We start from the raw sequence: 11,683 nt of genomic DNA, 5'->3' as shown, positions 1-11,683 counted from the left end.
TCTTACCTAATTATAGTACAGTAACTAAAGTCCAGGAATTTGATATTGGTACAATGCATGTGTATAGTTTTATCACATATATAAATTCATGATATATATATTAAATTTAACCTGAATCTAATCATGAAGAAACAATCGGACAAATCTAAATTTGGGACAATCTATAAAACTGGCCTAGGCTCTTTAAGAATATCACATATATTGTCTGAAAATGCCATTTATCACATATATAAATTCATGTAGTCACTAGTATAATTAAGATACAGGACCATTCTATCACCACAAAGAGCCCCTTCATGTTACTCCTACATAGTCCCTAATCACTGGCAACCACTAATATGTTTTCCATTTCTAATTTTGTCACTTTGGTAATGTTATATAATATAAATGCTATTCCTTTTTATTGCTGAGTAGTATTCCATGGTATGGATATACCACAGGTTGTTTAACCACTCACCTACTGAGGGATGTTTTTGTTGTTTACAGTCATGGGCTATTACAAATAAAGCTACTGTCATCAGTTGTGTACTTATGCAGAACATAAGTTTTCATTTCTCTGGGATAAATGCCTAGGAGTATAGTTGCTGGGTCATATGGTAAGTGTATGTTTAGTTTTTAAAGAAGCTACCAAACTACTTTCCAGAGTGGCTGTGACATTTTACATTCTCACCATCAATGTATGAGAGATCAAATTTCTCCATATCTTTGCCAGCATTTGGCATTATTACTATATTTTTATTTTAGTTACTCTAACAGGTATTTAATGATATCTCAATGTGATCTTAATTTTCATTTCTGTAATGGTTAGTCCTGTTGAACACCTTTTCATGTTCATCATATATTCTCTTGGTTTAAATGTCTCTTCATGTCTTTTGCCCATTTTCCAATTGGATTGTTTAATGTAGAGGTTTTGAGAGCTTTTTTTAGTAGAGTTTTTCAAGGTTCTTTCATCTCACTCTTCCAAGCACAGAACCCACTCTAATTTAGCTCTAACTACCAGGGTGTTGACTCTAAACCCATCCTTGCTTCAGCATGGGTGTAGGGATCCAATTATTATTATTTAGCAGGGGGCATTTACCCACCTATATCACATTTGAAAATATTTTGCTTTATACTCTGCTCTTCCCTGGCCATGCCCTGAGCTTTACCCGTGTGCTGCCCCCAGAGCAATCTGGACTTTAGTCTCGGATTTCCTCCTGACCTCGTTGCTGGCTTTGTGAGCTGAAACCAAGCCTTGGGAATTGTACCTCTCTTCCTGGATCCACATGATCTGGATGCCAGATGGATGGATGAATGAATGAATGAATGAATGAATGAGTTAACGGTAGTAGGCTCCTATGCATGGCTATTCTATGCACCAGGCACTTTGGGATTTGTCTGTTATCCCAAAAGGCAAAGAGTAGATGGGAAAGGGAAGAAATTTAAATATCTAATATCCTAAAGACAGTAGCTCCCTTCAAATATCATCAGTTTGTAGCTACAGGAAGGAAAGAAAAGAATGTGGGAGAGAAGGCCTCCCGGAGGAAGTCTTGGGTACACGTATACCATGCAGGACAATCGCCTCCCTGACGCACTTGGAGTCTCTGGCAGGTTATTTTTAACTGCCACATTGTAAAGTCAATGTTTGCACTCTGATAAGTTCCTGTCCAGTGGCTTGTTCTAAACTCTGGCCTGGGAGGTAACCATGAGAGACTAGGAGTGGTTTGTGAGAGAGAAACAGTGAGTGAAATATAATAATCCTGTAGCTGCCAGCCTCAAGAGCCACCACAGATCAAACAATCAACATGTATTGTGTCCCCTGCTTGCATCACCTGGTCATGAGTTGTCAGTGGAATTTGTGGAATGGATTGTTCTCTTGGAGTCACCCAATATCCCTGAACAATGGGAGCACACATTCTTGGTTTTATATAAGAGCTAAGAAGGAATGTTCCTCCCGCCCAATCAGAAGCAGGCAGCTGTTGCTGATGTCCAACTGCCTGCCTATCTGCCTGCCTTCTCTCTCTCCTTCTCCTCATCCTCCTCAGGAAAGAAGAGAGAGGAAGGGAAAGAAAGCTAGACCCATTGTGCGGAGGTCACCAGGAGAATGATGCCACAGGTTGGACAGAAGATAAATGTGAAATACAGGAAACAAAGGATGCCCTGGGTTTTTCACTTGGTAGAAGGTGTTTTTACTTCTTTGTTGGCTTTTCGCATTGAATACTCTCATAGAAAAAAAAGGCATTAAAGTATGAGGTTTCTTACTCATACATTGAGATTTAGAAGCTAAGAAAGTCCCTTCGTCCAATTGCAACATTTCAGGGCTTTTTGGTTGCATGTAACACAAAGCTCAATTCAAACTGGGTTAAACAGTAAGAGAGCAACTGACTCAGTACTGGAAAGTTCAGAAGCAGTGGTTTCAGGGTTGATTTGGTGTAGTACTTTGCCAGACATCTTTACCTTCTTCTGGTGTCAGTTTCAAACTAAGGCTGGCTCCATGTTTCAGGGTTCATCTCGAGAGAGAGGAGGCCTGCCCTTGGTGCTGGCTGATCATCCTCAACTAACACCCTGGCCAACACATGTCATGTGCTGACTGGCTGACGCTGGGCTTTCCTGAACCAGTCCGGCAGCCACACACTGGCTCACCCTGATGGGACAGGAGGCACAGTCACCTAGTCTGCTTCAGAGTGAAGGAAGGGGGCAGTGAATACTGGGCGTCAACCCCACTGCTCCCCGCTACATCTCCTAAAAAGATCCTTTTAATTCCTGCCCTTAGAACTCCTTTAGGAGGACCTCAAGCCTCTCATTCTGAAACTTGAGATAAAATTGAAGTGGTAAAAAAAAAAATGAAATAGTTAACAGTCAATTTACACTAAAATGTGTCAAGGGAGTAAATTTTTGTTCTTATAAGTGTCAAGTGAGCTAAGAAGTAATTTTATTTCCCTAAAATTGAATTAAATTAACTCATAAGCCCCAATTTCTTCTTGATAATAGAAAACTAAATCTTTCTAATTCAAAGTAAAATTCAATTACTTGTGATTTAAAATCCAGTCCTTTTCTTTTTCCTCTTTTCAAAAGCACTGGTTAGTATTCAACGGCCCTTCCTCCATGACTTCAAACCACCGGGACACAACCCTCTGTCCACCCCCCCCCAAAAAAAGCCACACCCTTAATCTTCTCTTCAGTTCTCTGATAAAGAATTCTACCTGTACAATGACAGTCTGCTTTGAGAAGTTTTCCTTCCCCAGAACTTCAAAGTAGTCCTAGAGGAAAGAGAAAAGGGTTTATAACACACCACAGCACCTGCCAATTCCCTGATGGGTATGAGAAAAGATGCCCGCCAAGCTACTCCATCTAGGAACTAGTGAGTGCATGTTTCTGATGTGGGCACCACTGGGGGTGCTGCCTACCCTCGCCGGTGATTCAAGACCAGCAGACTCTCTCTCTGAAAACTCCAGCACATCAGGATAAGAACTATGTCAGGATGGGACTCTCTATAGGATCTGGACATTTAAGGAGTGGGCCACTGCGAGGTTCTCCTTGTGAGGAGGTCTCTCCTGAACTGGCTTTGGCTGTTGGTGTCTATCCTCACTGCCATTCACTGCTGATGACCATAGTATACCCCTGTTCTTTGGCTTCCAGTTACACATGGTGATAAGGGCATTCCCAAGCCACTGGCTTTCCTTCAGCCACTTTTGCCCAGTCTCACGCGGGAAGGGTGTGAGCGAAGCCATGGGAAAGCATCGGCTGCTCAGAGTGTTGCTCTGACACTCCAGGAAATATGGGCTTGGTGGTGGCAGATTTATCTCAGATGGTCTCTCTGGCTTACCTTGTCCTACTCTACTATAGCCCCTTGTGTTGGTGTAGGCTGTCTGTGAGAATCTTTCCTTGCAGGATTATTAATGGGGAGTGAAGGCACAAGTCTCCTGCTCTGAGATCCTCAAACTCTTCTGAGGGTTTCTATCACCCCTAACCCCAGGTTTGGACTTTCTGTTAATCACACTGACCAGTGACTTACTCTCTTTCTTGCTTTGCTTCTAGCCCAACAAATATATATATTTTTAATTACCTCTCTATCTAGCTTGGGGGGAGGGGGGAGGTTTACATATTTTTTATCCTTTTGAATATCTTTGTTAGGGCATAAATCATACTGCTTAGTAGCTTTGCTCTAGGTCTTAATGTTGACCGCACTCATGTGATTTGGTACTATCTTCTCAATGTTAGCAATACGATAGAACTTTCTCACGAATTGAATGGTATAGCATACCAAGGCTTTATTTCTTATTGATTTTGTTCCTAGAATCACATTTAAGAGCACAATTTTTGTAGTCACAGCCTTGCGTTTAAATCTCAGCTGGGTCACTTTCTTAACCTCGGCAAGATACATTAACCCTGTCCAAACTTGAGCCTTCCCTCAAGAGATGGAGGTGCTGTGATGGGAAAAGGATTAGAAATATCACCATAATCTGAACTTCTGCATCCGTTAATCATAACTGTATCTTCCTCATGGGATTTGTTTAAAGATTTAAATACAGATCCCCCCCACCCGAAAAGTGTTCAGTACAGCACCTAGTGATTATCAAATGACAGCAGGCCCTGTGTGTAGAGTCCATGGCCAGCCATCCAGTTCAGCTAGCATTTGGAAAATGTCTAACAGATAATTACGTCCCACTCCATTGCACAAGGAGAATCCTGAAAGCCATGAGCAAAGCCATCAAACAAATAATTCCTTTCCAGGAATGTCAGCGATGGTGGTCATTGGAATAAACCCCAACTCTCTCTGTCCACTTGCTCCTCAAGTTTCCTTCTTTTACAATAAGTAGCTAGAAAGAACAAACACTTCAGTGTCTTGCTCCAGTGGGAATAAAATAATTTCCTCAACCTTTGGAGCCACCTGTGGTTCATTTCCAATACACAGGGAGAATCAGGGCCGGGATTTTTTTTTAATGTGTCTTGATGAGCTATTGTTTTGTTTCATTTTACTTAACGGACGCCTCATAATAGTTCACTTCACTGTTCTGTGCTCACCGTAGCTAATTGTATATATTAGGGTCAGAGAAGTGGTAAGACTATAAAAGGCAGTAGCATGCTTAAACTGGAATAAATACGTAAAAACCTATGGGAGGTTTTGTGATTTCCCAGAGAAACCCGCTGGAGTCAGAAACTGTTGTACTCCTCGCTCTAAAGCCTGTTTCCAGGCTGTTGCCATTTGTCTTCAGGGAGCCAGCTGCTTCCCCAGCTCCACTGGTAGATGACTGGGGACAGAAGACAGAGGTGAAGAGTCTCTATCTCATCTTAGAGAACACTGTTGTGGAAAAGCCAAGAATGAGCTCGCCACTGGTGCAGAACGTTTAAATGCAACATACCCTGCAAAGGTTTTGTATTTAAAAAACAAAATGATAAGGGGCACCTGGGTGGCTCAGTTGGTTAAATGTCCAACTCTTGATCTCAGCCCACATCTTGAGCTCAGGGTCTTGAACTCAGGATTCAAGCCCCATGTTGGGCTCCAGGCTGGGCATGAAGCCTACTTAAAAAAAAAAACAATTAAAAACATAATGATAAACATATAAAACAACCACCTTCTTTTATTGACCCAATCAACTGTTTGAATGTGAAAAATATTATCCAAATATTACATGCACTTAATTTTTAAAAAAAGGAGTTGGCACTCAGCCTGGGAAGCTACCGACTAAATGGAAATCAAGGGAGTCTTACTTTAGCCAAGTTTTATTTTTGCAATGGTAGAACACACTCCTGTGTCTGGGGTAGTTTGTGTCTTAGAGCAGAAATGGGAATCTGGAGCCGGGGTTTCTAATGTCTGCTCTGCAACTATTTGGTTCTATGACTGTGAGCAGGACCAAGAAAGTCTTGCATCATTCTCCGTTCGTAAAATTTTTATTTATGAAGTTCAAGCATTCAGGGATTGAAATTCAGAGACTCAGAGGCCCTGTAAAAGAAATTATGCATGGAACGACCTGGCTCAATGCGTGGTATATAATAGGTACGCTCTAAGGTGGTGTTCCGATGTGTGTGTAGAGCACAGAGTTCTCCTGGGATTTCAGAGCTGGGTGGAGCTTTAGGGGCTATTACATATCTTTCATTTGTCCTTGCTTGTCTCCACTCTGAACCATTTGCATTGATTTTGTAGATTAAACTCTCATCAAACAATCATACCCCTACATTTCCAACCCTTTGGAGGTGGGTGTGACTCTCATTGGAGTCCCCAACTGCACGTATGTGCTTACCATAGTCATATCTTACCATGTGGCAGATATATCAGCTGTTTAGTTGTCTGTTTTCCCTTGACCAAGAATTCCTTGATGTACAGGCTCTCTCACTTTTTGGGGTCTATGGCCCGGGACCTGGCACAATGTCCGATGCAAAGCAGAAGCTCAGCAAGCGTTTATTGTCATTGTCACCTGAAACCTAAAGGAAGATGTAGCCCAATCCAAGTGAACTTAGACTTAGCTGACACATAGTAAGTTAGCAGAAAAGTGGTATCCTCATGGAGCTTAGATGATGATGGGACACCAATGGACAAGCGCCTGACACTGTCACCTAGCACCACAGGGGTGGTCAGCTTCATTACCCTGCAGTTTCTCAGCATGGTCACAAAAGAGGTGCTCTGCCTCTTGTTCTGGGTCTTTTGCCCTTGAAGTCAGTCTGGCCCCTCCCCCAAGAGGGCTAACCCTGTAGGCCACACTTCTCAATCTCCATAGTCAACAGGTTTCTAGCAGGGTTTGGCCAATGAGAGATGAATGATTGGAGGGATGAGGGGAGGGAGGCAGAGCCAGGCTATATCTCCTGTCTCTTGAGCTCAGACAGTGTGATGATGGTTTTATCTTTTCTAATGCACTAGATCCTGCCTAGTGCCATGGCTCCATCAGGCAGATTTCCGGCCTCTTGGAGATGGAGGCAGGGGTGCAGGTGGCTTCCCACCGTGGCTTGGGAGCTCATCCACTATCTATATAACCAATTCCCTCTGTTACATTCCCTGTGTTTAAATTTTTTTTTCAACGTTTTTTATTTATTTTTGGGACAGAGAGAGACAGAGCATGAACGGGGGAGGGGCAGAGAGAGAGGGAGACACAGAATCGGAAACAGGCTCCAGGCTCCAAGCCATCAGCTCAGAGCCCGACGCGGGGCTCGAACTCACGGACCGTGAGATCGTGACCTGGCTGAAGTCGGACGCTTAACCGACTGCGCCACCCAGGCGCCCCTACATTCCCTGTGTTTAAAATACTTAGATTAATTTCTGTTTTCCTCGATCAACCCTAATACTCGGACCACTCTAGCTTACCACAGCTAGCAAGAAATTAGTACAACTGTATGTATTGATCACTTATTTTAGAACATAAACTGTACTAGGCACTGAAGATACAAAATAAATAAGGTGTTGTCTTTGCCCTGGAGAAGCTTACTGTCTGATTGAGGAGACAGACATGTAAGCAGAGAACAAATTTACTAATTCAAATTTGAAACAAATTCAAATTTACTATGATGCAGTTGAAACAAATTTACTAATGAAGTTTACTAAGTTCACAGTGGTACATGTGCCTGGGGACAGAAATAACTAACTTGGGGAAGGGGAGAATCAGGAGGAAAGGGTTTTTAAAAGGAGGTAGCTTAATATAGTGTTTAGACACTATACAGGCTCTGAAAACTGCTAATTCAAATCCTGCCTCCAACAAGTATTAGATGCATGACCGAAAACAAGTGGGGTTTTTTTGTTTTGTTTTATTTTGTTTTGTTTTAGCCTTGTTATGCCTCAATGTCCTTTTTGGTCAAATGTAAATAATAGTCATACATCATAGTGTTCTGTAAACATGAAATGGCTTAACGGATATAAAGCATTTAATACAGTGCCTAGCTCATGGCAAGCCCCCCAAAGTATTAGCTGTTATTGTGATTATTGTTGCTGCAACAGCGAAGGAAGTCTAGATGTTCAGCTTCTAATATAATCTTCAACCGATACTAGCTAACTCAATGGATGAGTTGACTAAATAAATAAATGAGTAAATGAGTTTACCAAGCAAATGATGGAAGACGGCCATTCCAGGCACTGGCTGAAAACATGGCAGTTTAGAAACACAAGGCTGGGTGGTTTTGATCCATGTGTCAGTCTCCTATGAGTTTGATTCGTGTGAGGTCTCTCCCCCTCTGAACTCACCTCTGCCTGCGGTGACCAAATCAAGCTCCTAGGTCTGCAAAGTTGACCTGTTTTCTTCCCCTTTCTAAAGGTTCTTCTTTTCAAAGTCAATAAAAGATATTCAAGGAAGGGAGTTCTGAACGGGTTGTGGCAGTGAGAGTAGGGTTGCCAGATGTAGCAAATTCAAATATTGGACATTAAATTTGAATTTTGGATAAACCACAAATAATGTCTAAACCTTAAGATGGTTGTTTTAAAGTCTGCGCCTGACGTTAAAGTATTCACTCACCATGACCCATTAGCATTTTTTTCTAAAAGGAGAAACTGGCCTTAACAGGGCAGGTTCCATTGTCCTTTTTTCAATTTCTTCCTTGGGGATCATAGAAAAGATTAACCCTCCAACTCAAGTTTTATATCATTCAAGAGCCCTTACAGCAAATGGCCTAAGAGCCAACCAGGTCCAGGTCAATACCCGTTCCATCTAAAAGATCATCCTGGTCCTGCCTGACGTCAGTGGTTATTCTCTGGTCTGAACTACAGCTCACACAGCATTTCCTTTTTCTAATTCACGTTTGACACTTGGAAATGCTACCTTGCATTGCTAGCCATCTTTCCTTTTTATATCCCTTTCCTTTCTAACTAGCTTATAAGGGAAGAAAAACCAAATGTTAATATATCTTCCAAACCCAGCACACAGTAGGTACTCAATATATTGGTTTTTTTTAAATAAACCAGTACAAGAAAAACAAAATTTAATATTTCCATTGGATACTGCCAGCCATCAGAAGGTGTGTTGCCTAATGGGCTCTGGAGTTACACTCAGTGTGAATTCCAATTCCTTGCTCATATTTAAGATTGGGCTCTGTAGCAAGTTACATCACATTCCCCCTTTGTAAAATGGGTACAATACTCTTTGACCTCTTCAGATTGTTAGGTTGATGAACTTTAATTAGCACCTGGGAAACATTTCTAGCTGGAAGCTGCAGTTATACTGATGGCAGTTAATAAGACGTAGGGGACTGTTCCATAATATTCTGACCATCATTTCATTCCTAAACTTCCACTGTAGGAAGTTGAAACAAGATTTGGTAAGAAATTTTACATTAGCTATTTTATTGAACTGATTTAATGTTTATAGAAAACTAATCTAGAATAGAAGCCAGCCTCTTGCTGATGGTTCATGGTCACTTAATGAATAACCCACCACCATAAAATAAGTGGAGAGAGGTTGGCTGGAAGGCATGCCGCAAACAATTCCATTGGAGTCACTTGGTTATTACTGCTCCCCTACATCCATCTCCCTCCTTACAGCACAGAGTTTTGAGTGATTGAAGTCAGTTTGGGCAAGGATTCCAGGCAGGGAAAAGCAAATACGTAAGTCAGAGGTCAGAAGCAAAGAATAGGCCAGAGGGGGTGGAAGAAATGCTGAGCTGATAATTGAAAGATAATGGATGTGGGGGTGGGTCACAGCAGCATAATAACAGGGGGAGTCAGACACCCCCATGCTTTCTCAGGCATCTGCATGAGGACCAGTGTTACAACTCATCTCAAAAGAAGATCTATGGAGCATGGATTTCTAAACATTTGGGCCACCCAGCATGGAATTTTGGGAAGTGACCCTGTTGAGTAAAGCCATTAACAAATTACTTTCCTTTCAGTTCCTTCCCTGGCAGGCCCTGCAGTTGACGCCTCCTTAGTAGCAACTGGAAGGAGTAAATCTGCTGACAAGTACCCATGTATAGTGGACTACTTGTTGGAAATTTCATCTTGAAAAAATGATCCCAGATGATTAGTTGAAAGATTGCCAGGAATCCCTGGAATCTAACCCTCAGTTGAACACATAAGTTTCACTTGAGGGTACAGTCAAGGTGAAGAATTTACAAAAATAAGCCATATTGATTTCTTTACTTTTGCAAATATTTGAATTTTGTAACAGGCATCCCAGCTTGCTCTCAACCAAATAGGAAGCTAGAAATCTGTGATGTAGTAGACTGGTTTTGAGGTTAGATTTTTGATTGGACACTTAGCTCCACCATTCGCTAGACATTTATGAGAGATTATGACTTAATCCCTCTCTGCCTTTGTTATCTCATCTGTGAAATGGTTATATAATCATCCTCATCTCATAGGATGTGAGGATTCAACCAAATAGTAAAGAAACTAGACCCTGGCCTTTGGAGAACCTCAAAGTTTAAACATGCTTTTTCTTTTCTCTTTTCTCTTTTATTCCAAACTCCTTCCAATCCCATGCCAGCAATTTTCTAATTTAGAACAGTCTTTGCTAAACTTATGAATAATGTAGGAGACCTGAAGAAAGAGACGGAATGAGTCAGGTGGCTACCTGGGAGAAAGTGCTCCAAACAAAACAACAAAACCATCAAGTGCAAAGACCATGCAGTAGATGTGTACTTGGGCAGTCAGGAAATCTTAGGGAAGCCAGGGTGGCTGAAGTAGAATAACCCCAAGGGAGAGTGACAGAAGAAAAGGTCAAGGAGATACAGAAGGGGCAGATTGTGTGATTGTGTAGGACCAAGAAAGCCATTAAGAGGACTTGAGTTATTGCCCTGAGTGGGTTGGGAAGCCATTAGATGGTTTAAAGCTGAGGAGTGACATGTTTGACTTGTTTCTTCTTTTTTAAGTTTATTTATTTTGAGAGAGAGAGCACGTGTACACACGAGCATGTGCACACACATATGCACGTGTGAGCAGGGGAGGGGCAGAGAGAGAGAGAGAGAGAGAGAGAGAGAGAGAGAGAGAGAATCCTAAGCAGGCTCTACACAGTGCAGAGTCTGATGTGGGGCTCAATCTCAGTGAGATCATGATCTGGGCTGAGATCAAGAGTCCGATGCTTAACCAACTGAGCCACCCAGGTGCCCTTGTTTGACTTAGTTTTAGAAGGATCACTCTGGCTACGGTGCTGAAAATACATTATGGGGCATGTATGAATCCATCATGTTGTGCCCCTTAAACTTATATATGTTATATGTCAATAATATCTCAATAAATCTGGAAAAAATTAAAAAGAGAGAAAGAATACACATTATGGGGTAGGGATGTGGAGTGAGTAGGAAGAACATATTGGCAGAAGCAGGAACACCAGTTTGGATCCCACTAAATATCCAGGTAGGAGATGATGGCAGGTCAGAGATCAGTTAGGGGGTGAGAAGTAGTCAGATTGTGAACATATTTTGAAGGAAGCAATTTAGGCTTTGCTGAAGGATTCAATGTGTAACACGAGAGCAACTTCTTCAAGGTTTTTGATCCAAAAAATTGGAAGATAGTGATGCTATTTGCCATAAAAGAACACCATGAAGATTCAGGAAGAATACCAGGAGTTTAATTTTAGCCTTATAAAATTTGAGATGCCAAATAAACATCCACCAGTAAGCAATTGAATATGTTACCCTGGAGTTCAGATTAGATATACACCATATATGGAGAAAAGGAGTTATAGCTGGGTAAGGAGGTAGGATTGGGAGAATTTAATTTAATTTAAGATGAAGAAATAATAGAATGCTTTCCAGCGATGAGAATAATCCAATAGAATGGAAAAATGTG

At 41.6% G+C, this 11,683-nt stretch overlaps 1 non-coding gene across 1 annotated transcript; it reads right to left on the bottom strand.

Moving 5' to 3' along the window:
• Positions 1-3,346: 3,346 nt before the first annotated feature.
• On the bottom strand, positions 3,347-3,474 carry LOC122479289. Its single transcript, XR_006296334.1, has one exon. It is a non-coding gene; the product is annotated as a small nucleolar RNA SNORA3/SNORA45 family (small nucleolar RNA).
• Positions 3,475-11,683: the final 8,209 nt, after the last annotated feature.

The sequence above is a fragment of the Prionailurus bengalensis genome, chromosome B1 (assembly GCF_016509475.1).
Source record: "Prionailurus bengalensis isolate Pbe53 chromosome B1, Fcat_Pben_1.1_paternal_pri, whole genome shotgun sequence".
In the NCBI taxonomy this organism is placed as follows: Eukaryota; Metazoa; Chordata; class Mammalia; order Carnivora; family Felidae; genus Prionailurus; species Prionailurus bengalensis.
Note: the sequence above shows the minus strand (reverse complement) of the source record. Positions and strands in the feature narration are given on the sequence as shown.